The sequence below is a fragment of the Acipenser ruthenus genome, chromosome 10, assembly GCF_902713425.1.
Source record: "Acipenser ruthenus chromosome 10, fAciRut3.2 maternal haplotype, whole genome shotgun sequence".
Classification (NCBI taxonomy): Eukaryota; Metazoa; Chordata; class Actinopteri; order Acipenseriformes; family Acipenseridae; genus Acipenser; species Acipenser ruthenus.
Window position 1 is genome coordinate 42,690,096 of NC_081198.1, and position 8,711 is coordinate 42,698,806.

Here is an 8,711-nt window from a genome sequence, read left to right on the forward strand (position 1 = left end):
TGCCACTTTGGGTCAAGTTTCCTTTTTAATCAATAACCTGTGTTGCATGTGTGGTGCTGCACTTATTTCTATAAAGGCACTTTTGCTGATCTAGCCTACAAAACAAGAAACAAAAAATAAATGTGCAATATGAGTAACTGCAATAAGAACCACTAATATCATTCAAGTGCGGTCCCCACTTTGCTGAGAGGCAGGGGTGGGATTTAAAGATGCATTGTGTTTCTGTATTTCGATTACACAAGGAGGTGGTGGGCAGCTCATTGTCATTGGTGTTGGGTGAACTGGTAACCCTCAGATGCAGGGTGTAAATGGGAAATGTAATGTCATTCCTTCTCTGTGCAGCTGGTTTACAATCTGCCATGAGATTCACTGGCAGTTTTTTTTGTGGTGAGACCATGACCCCCCAGATAGAAACCCCTGATAAAATTAACTGTTATTTTTGCAAATAAATACTGGTATAATGTGTGTTTTTTCAGAAGTTTCCACTAGATGGCGCACGATGACTTACTATATATAGTATATAGGGCGTTGGATAGTGGAGAAAACATTAGCTTACTTACCGTAACCCTGGTTCCCTGAAAGAGAAGACAACCACCAACCAATACTTCTGGGATATGCCTGCCATAGGCACTGATCGGTTCAAGTGGAAAGCCGTAATCACCTTAAGTAGGAATGCAGGAAAACTCAAATACGCTCCCCATAAAGGCGAAGCGGAGATATTTCCTGTACGCTGGGTGGATAGGAACATGAAAATAAATGTCCTTCAAGTCCACTGTTGTAAACCAATCACCCGGGCTGACAGATTGGAGGATGTGGCGATGTGTGACCATCTGGAACTTCCTCACCCTCAAGAACCCATTGAGGTGTCTCAGCTGTAGGATGGGGCGAAGGCCGTCTTCCTTTTTTGGCACCAGAAAGTATCTCGAGTAGAATCCATCTTCTTGAGAGGTTCGTTCTACGAGATGGATGGCTTGTTTGAGTAGTTTCTCTACTTCTTGCCTGAGGGCCAGAACCTGGAGAGGGTCATTCACGGATGGAACCGTGATCCTTCGAAAGGGAAGAGGTCCCGCGCGGAACTGCAGTGTGTACGGTGGCGAGCACCCAGGAGTCCGAGGTGCAATTGCGCCAGTATTGCAGTTGATGTTGTGTGAACGGGTGGGCCTCAGGCCACAAGCCTTCAGGGCCCCTGCTGGGTCTGCTGAGGTTGGGGTGGAGAACGCTGAGGCTGCTGCCTAGGGCGACGGCCCTGGAACTACCTTCTGGAGCGCTGCTGTGTGGGAGCACCACGCCCTGTGTTCCCTTTTCCTTGCGGGAGGGTCCGGTTGCCTGCTGCTGTAGTGGCCTGCAGGCAGTGCCTCAGGTCACCCAGCAGAGCCGTGAGGACCGGGACCGTCCGGGTTATTGTGCGTACCTGGGGAGATTGCTTGCGGCTCAACCTGCCCCACGCTGGAGCACAGGGAGGGAGTAGCGCGGCCACTTGCTGCGACGCCTGGCGTTCTCGCTACAGGATCTCCTGTACACTCAGGTTAGTGACACAGAAGCGTACCTTACCGTAGGTGAGAGGCAAAAGAGTGAGGGAGCTCCGCGGAGCAACTACTCATTCCCTCGGCAGGCAGGTCCGAGGACGTCACTCCACGGAGGGGCCTATCAGCAGCTCTGACATAAAATACTCAGTGAATACCTACCTATGGCAAGCATATCCCAAAAATATTGGTTGGTGGTCGTCTTCAAATTGAAAGGGAACAGTACTTTATAAATTAAAAAAAAAAAACTATACTTGAATCTCACTTGAAGTTTTTCTCAACTCCCAAGTGATAAAAAAAAAACTTCTAAATAATGCGAAAGGTTGTCTCCCACCATCTGTGTTGCACTGAACAGAATGCAAGACATAGGTAGCAGGTGTCTTGGCACCAAATTGTGCATCCAATGGACACTTTGTTTTAACAGGTGCTGAAAATATCTGAACAGATTTGTATCAAGTGTAGCATGTGATGTTTAATTAGCCCATTTGGGGGTTCTATTCAGGGAAAGAAAAAAAATGTTCAGTTTGTAATAGGTTTCAACAGCACACATGTGCTTGCAACCTTCAGATGTTTCAAACAGCAAGTCCTTTACTTTTACAGCAAGTCCTTTACTTTTACAGCAAGTCCTTTACTTGTACAATCTTTACAGACTTAACGCGTATTGATGCCAGAATTCCACAGTCCGTTTTCCATAGGTATAGTTGCAAAGTAATTTTGTAGTTCCACAGGTTTAACCTGAACCATAACCCTCCCACTAATAGTGCATATACCATGGCTTTCCATGTTTTTACCATCCTTACCGATATATATTTGACAATTTTTAACTGTGTTCACTGTGGTTTTCTATGGTTTACTACATTTTGCTACACTTTTAGCATCGTATACAGCAATCTTTATAAGGGTGATTTGAGGGATAGAGTGGTATTTTGTAAATATTTTCATCTTTTCAAATAGGATATTACAAATCTTACATTTGGCATCACCTTTCTTCAAATTTTATACAATCGTGTACCATTTAAATATTCTTTCTTAGCAGCCACAGTGACTAAAGGAATCAACTTTGTTATATACTTTAACACTGATACCGTGAAGGATATACGATTTTGGCACTGTGATATTTTTGTACATTTCACGGTGGAGTTGCAGGAAGAAAAAAAGGTCACGTAAAGGCCATCAAATAATGTAGGTTTAGGTACATCAACATACACACGAGCTTTCAAATAGTACACCAAAACCAATAATATAAAGACTATTGCTTTTGACTGCTGGCAAGTTAAAGGTCCTTTCATACCAACGTGTGTGTGTGTACACACACGTGGTGTGCGCTCTTCCAAGTTGTAAGCAGTCAGCGCGCCGGCCCCGCCCATCTCACCAGTCCGCCTCCGGACCTGTCGTTACAATATATATATATATATATATATATATATATATATATATATATATATATATATATATATATATAAACACGCTTTTTGAATTCGAGTACAGTATAGTGATGTGTGTATTAAAATCGCCAACAAAACAGGTGACTACCCGAATACACAAGAAGCAACGTGTCACTGCTGAGAAAAAACAAACCAAGCTTCCTGAGGAATTCCAAGAGAAACGTTTACAATTGCGACATTGTTAACAAACAGTACCAGCTTGGACAGATCGGAAATGCTGATCAGACCTCGTATTTTTTGACATGCCAAGCAATGTTCAGTGCTGTTGTGGTTGCTGGGTTACATGTTGCCTGATGCCATGGAGTGCTTGCTGTGTCGTGCTTGCTTTTTTGTGTGTGCTGCCGCCCGTAAGTAAGTGGTGGTATGTGTAAGACAGGGACGCCATCTTACCTATTATACAGTGAGTGAGCAGCACAGTAAACAAGCTCCGTGGTTAACCTACAACAACACTGTTTAGTGTCAGTTTTGTACGATACAACAGTGTAATTGAGGTTGTATCTTTGTAAATGCATATTTATTTGATGTTTTATTTTTTCCTCAAATTGAGGGTGGTAACTTTGGGCTGCGTCTTAAATTCGAAGGAATACGGTATATATAAAGTCAGCATGTCAAATAATTGTTTTTATTCCCGTGTTGAAAATGAAACTAGATATTCTTTAATAATAAGAACGAGATGTTTAAATTGGTTGTTTCTGAGTAGCTACGGAGGACTCGCCCTTTTAAAACAAAAAAAAAAAACAGTTGAAAAGTCAAATCACACAGACGGGCACCGTGTCCAAGAAGCGGGGCATCACAAAGATCAAAAAAAGACTACAAGACAAAACCTCTGGTTTTAGCTACAGTTTACTGGAAATAAAAAAGATCCTCAACGGAAGCCTGACGTATTTTGTTTAGCAATGTTTAGTTTTAGAGAAAGTTAATATAAGTATTCATTAATGTTTTTTAAAGGTGCAAGCCCACTTTTTTGTTTAAAAAATGATTTAGCTAGCGCTGTATGTATGTGAAGATCACAACCGAGAGTTTACAGTAACATCTGATCTGTGTTCATTTACATGCTCGCTCAGCTACAAAATACACAACTCATTAGGTGACCTACATAGCTACACGTAAATGCTGTGTTCATACACAACCAAACAATTTACAAACACTCGCAGGTTTGTATTTTCAGTGCATTACATACTGTTTTTACATTTTTTACAAGATTTCACTGACTTTTGTTCAAATTCACGATTTTCACGATTTCCGTGACCTCCATGACAAAATCGCATACTTAACTATAACCAAATAGATATGGCCTGCCAATTGTGATTGAACACATTCAATCACTAATACATATTTCAAGTAGTGTATACCCACGTTAAACAACTTGCTGTTAAATACTGTTGTGATTGATTAAAACGCGGATCGAAGCTGTAACATTTTAACCATGAAAAGAATGTCAGTTGGAATGCTAATATTATTAACAGAAAATGCAGCACAAATCAATTTTTAAAAATTATTTCTCTCATTGATGTAGTCATTTTTAATAGCATCTACTGATATTCGCGTTTTACTGTGCTTTGCTTTACTGTGCTTTCCCAAATGTCAGCTTTAGTTAAATTTAAGTTGTTTTGTTGGGAGTGATATATCATTTCTACGTGAAACCATGGCTAGTCAGTGTTTTTTAGTCTATGTCTTATTTCTTTGGTTGTCTTTTATAACATGACATTTTTCTACTTGTTTAAGCCATGAACATTTTTAGACATAATACTATATGTATGGAAACACAATACACATACCCTAGGCTAGATGCCTGTCTAGGTCAGACAACAAAACATGTCCTTCATATATAATACAAACATCTACAGTGTGAATGCCACTGTGACTACAGCTGGCTGCTGTACTAAGGCCTATACAGGTTAGTAATTAAGGAACATACTACATTTCCTGTCTTCCAGACTGTACCTAATGCAAAGGGTGTGACTTGGAAAAGTGCACGTGGATGGTTTTCCATTGAAGACATCTTGCAAGAATCTAAGAGTAGTTGCTTTTAAGAACTGCATTCTAAAGGTACTTTTAGTGAGGCGAATACAGTACATCAGGAATATGTGCGACATTTCTAGAAAAATAACTTCCTGTGTTGAGCTTTGTAATTTACAACTGAATAAGCAGGGGAAGCCGGTAGTGCTCCTCCTTGCAATGTGCTGCCTTCTACAGTGTGTCCCAAAACAGGGAACACAGAATACGGAATTGAACACAGGCATTAGAGCAGTTGTGGAATTTGGGGAATTCAAGTGTAGCTAGTCATAACAGCGATAGTTAGACATGACACAATTGGTCTGTTTGAGTTTGTGTTTTAAATATATATTTAAAGGAGGTCTGAGGAATCATGCTCATATACACACACAGACATGCCATAACCAAACACTACCAACAGTAAATTGGCACAGAGAGCAAAGATCACTCAAACAGTATTCCATCCATTAATAGACTACTCTGCTATCAGCAATGTTTTGCACTTTCGCTGTATTTGTTTCACCTTGCAATGAGATAACATTTAGACCCATTGCAAAGAAATACAATTAGAAAGCACCTTGAATCTTTGCTCACAAGCAGCAAGACTGCAAGTCGGCCACTAGAAGAAGTCAGGCATTTAGGTAGCCTTTCCATCATTTTCTGCACTTCTGTTAAAGTGTTGTACAATACGCTTATCTCCCTAAACTGAACAATACAAATACTTTAAAACTCACTGTTTCTTACTTTGCAAACAAAAAAGAAAATCTTTGCTTGCCAAACACAAATGTTCAAGTCTGCTACGGAGTTACCACATGCTTTTCATAAAGGGCTTTTATATATTTTAATAAAGGTCAGTGAATAGGAGTGATTATTTCATCAAGTGTTGGCAGATAATACAGCAGGTTTCAGCTACACTTGTGTGTGAGTGTGTGTGTGTATATATATATATATATATATATATATATATATATATATATATATATATATATATATATATATATATATATGCATTCCCAGTTGAATATGATGTTTGGCTATTCTTATTATCCCAAACCCATTTTTATCAAAACCATGTTTTTCCTACAATCTCACTTGGCATTTTAATGCATCCCATTGAGATCCTCTAATCATTTAATTGTCATAACATGTCATAACAACATACTCTGAAAAGTTATTGAAAAAAATAATATTTTGTTTAATGTTATCCTTAAGGTTACATGCATAAAGAAAAGGATTATTGCTCTCAGCACTCAGTAAATTGCATTGTATTGTTGGCTTGATACATTTACAGTAATACATTGTGGTTCATGAAGTCTTTCCAGTCACCTGTCTCCTTTAATGTGTCCGTGTAGGTGGATTAGTCATTGGAAAAAATCATTATCTGGATCCCTAAAATGAGGCAGAGGCATCATTTTTCTCCTGTCAGTGGTTTGCAGTGGATATACCAGTCTGAAGCTCACACAGATGGTACAAACGCATGCTTGATTTTCGCCTAGCAACCTGATTTGGTACAAAGTAAAATGCTTTTGCATCAGCTGCTGTTTACCTTGCATACTTGTTGGTGGGGTGGTTACTGAGCAGGGCACATACAGCAACATCTGTTCTGGAAGCAACTGCTCCTTTTAGAGAAGATATATTCATGAAAAACATGCTATATGTTATGCACCATTCTCTGTGTTTGACTAAAGATATGCTGCCTTGTAGTAGTTCTAAGATGTACTTTGCAGGCTCTTTGCCAATTATCATGTTTATTGTTGTTTATTGCTGATGGATTTTATCTGATAAAATTACATTTCCTTACCGAAACAAGTACAGCTGATCAGCAATGTCTATAGTGGTCTTTAGGTGGCAATAGTAAGCCAGTTAAAGTGCCTTCAAGGTTCAACCAGTGTATTTTGCCATTACATTGCTTGTGAAGAAACAAGTCAAGACATCTATAAACAGCATAAGGTTCAGTATACATACAGTCTATCTATATGTTTTTGTTTTAAAAGTATTTATTCTATGACGTATAGTTATACTATAAGATAACATGTTGCATTTAGGGTTTCTCTTATTGTATAACGAGATGTCATCACGGGTCATTTGAGGAAGAAAACAGCAAAAACAAAGTTAGCTGCTCAGATGGTGCTATATAAAACAAGAGAAACCATACACACAATGTATTCACTTATAAATTGTAAAAGTGAATATTGTATTCAGGAATTGCAATTTTACCTAAACCTGCTGTAGTGCTCTGCCATGACACCGGTAAACAGGATGAGAGGAACTGGACTCATCATCAGACTGCAGAATCTTCATGCAGTTCAAACTCCTATCTTCAGTTTTTATTTAATTTTCCTCAATTTCCCTTCTACCAGCTCACACTTTGGCATGTAAGCAAGTTGTTTAAATGGAGATCTTTAGACCTACTGTTGCTGTTCAACTATAGTTAAGGTGACCATATGGCTCCGTGTTCAGTGGGACAGTTTGGAGCAGTTAAGGCTTTTCAACTCACAACCCAATGCATTCTGGTAAGCATAGTCCTGCTTCTCTAAAGGAAAGAATGTTTCCTGAGCCAGGTAAAACGTACCAGAATGCATTGGGTTGCGAGATGAAAAGCCTGAACTGTCCCAAACTGTCCCGCTGAACATGGAGCCATATGGCCACTTTAACTATAGTTATTACAAATGATGTCTTCCACTGGTGCAGCGCAATTTAAAGAATATTGCAAGGAGTCCAGAGCATTCTTCGTTTTAATGTAATTATAGGAAAGTTCTGACTGTAACTGGATAACAGTAATATTGTATTTAAAGAAAAATCAATTTGCAACAGTTGAATTTCTCAGATAGCGTGTGCTGGAAACAGATACAACAGCGCCAACTTATTTATGCTGTATTTATGCTCTATCCTTCTCCATTTCTAGTGTTGAATCTTTAGGCAGTGTTGTACAGCAGCATATCAAGGATGCATGTGACCAATCTAAGAGATTTCACGTTGACAGACGTAACAGATTTCCTGACATTGTTGACAGTGGTTGGGGCAGCATTGTGCCATGCACTGCTAGGGCTGCCATCTCTCAAAATAATACAATTTGGATGAATGATGAATAGTTAGTGTTTATTTTATTTGTCTGATATTTTAGAAGTAAAAAAAACACATCACCAAAACCAAAATAAACAGTACAGTGTAAAGTATATACAATACTGCAACGTGTTTCAAATATGTGGCTTTATGTTTACTTTTTAAACGTTTCATTTATAGTGTGGTGGGTAGTCCCTTTTTGCTATTGTAAGACAATTTTTTGTAATGCAGAGAAACCCAGACAGGTAGCAGCCCTATGCACTGCAGATAGCTCTGTACTCTTAGCTGGTGTGCAGCTGTTTCATACACTCTCGAATAAGGTGTGCACTAGCTTAAATGTGCACTTTATAGTCTTCTACTGGGACATTTGCACTATCCTGAGGTCAGACTTATCCCTAGTCTAGTAATTAGACAGGAGTGTCCCAATGTCTGGCTGAGACACAGTTCATAATTCAATGTTCTTTGTGTACACAACAGGACTGCATTGCTAACACCCACAGGAGCAGGACAGAGACGAAATGCTGACTGCTGCTTACAAAGAGATCTAAGTGTGCCTAATGATTATTAGTACCATCAATTCATTTTATAGCATCCCTATATATTTCAGAAGGCCTGACAGCTTTACCAGTGCTGCAATCAGATAATAAGGATTAATGTTCTGTGACCTACTTACTTTGACCTATGA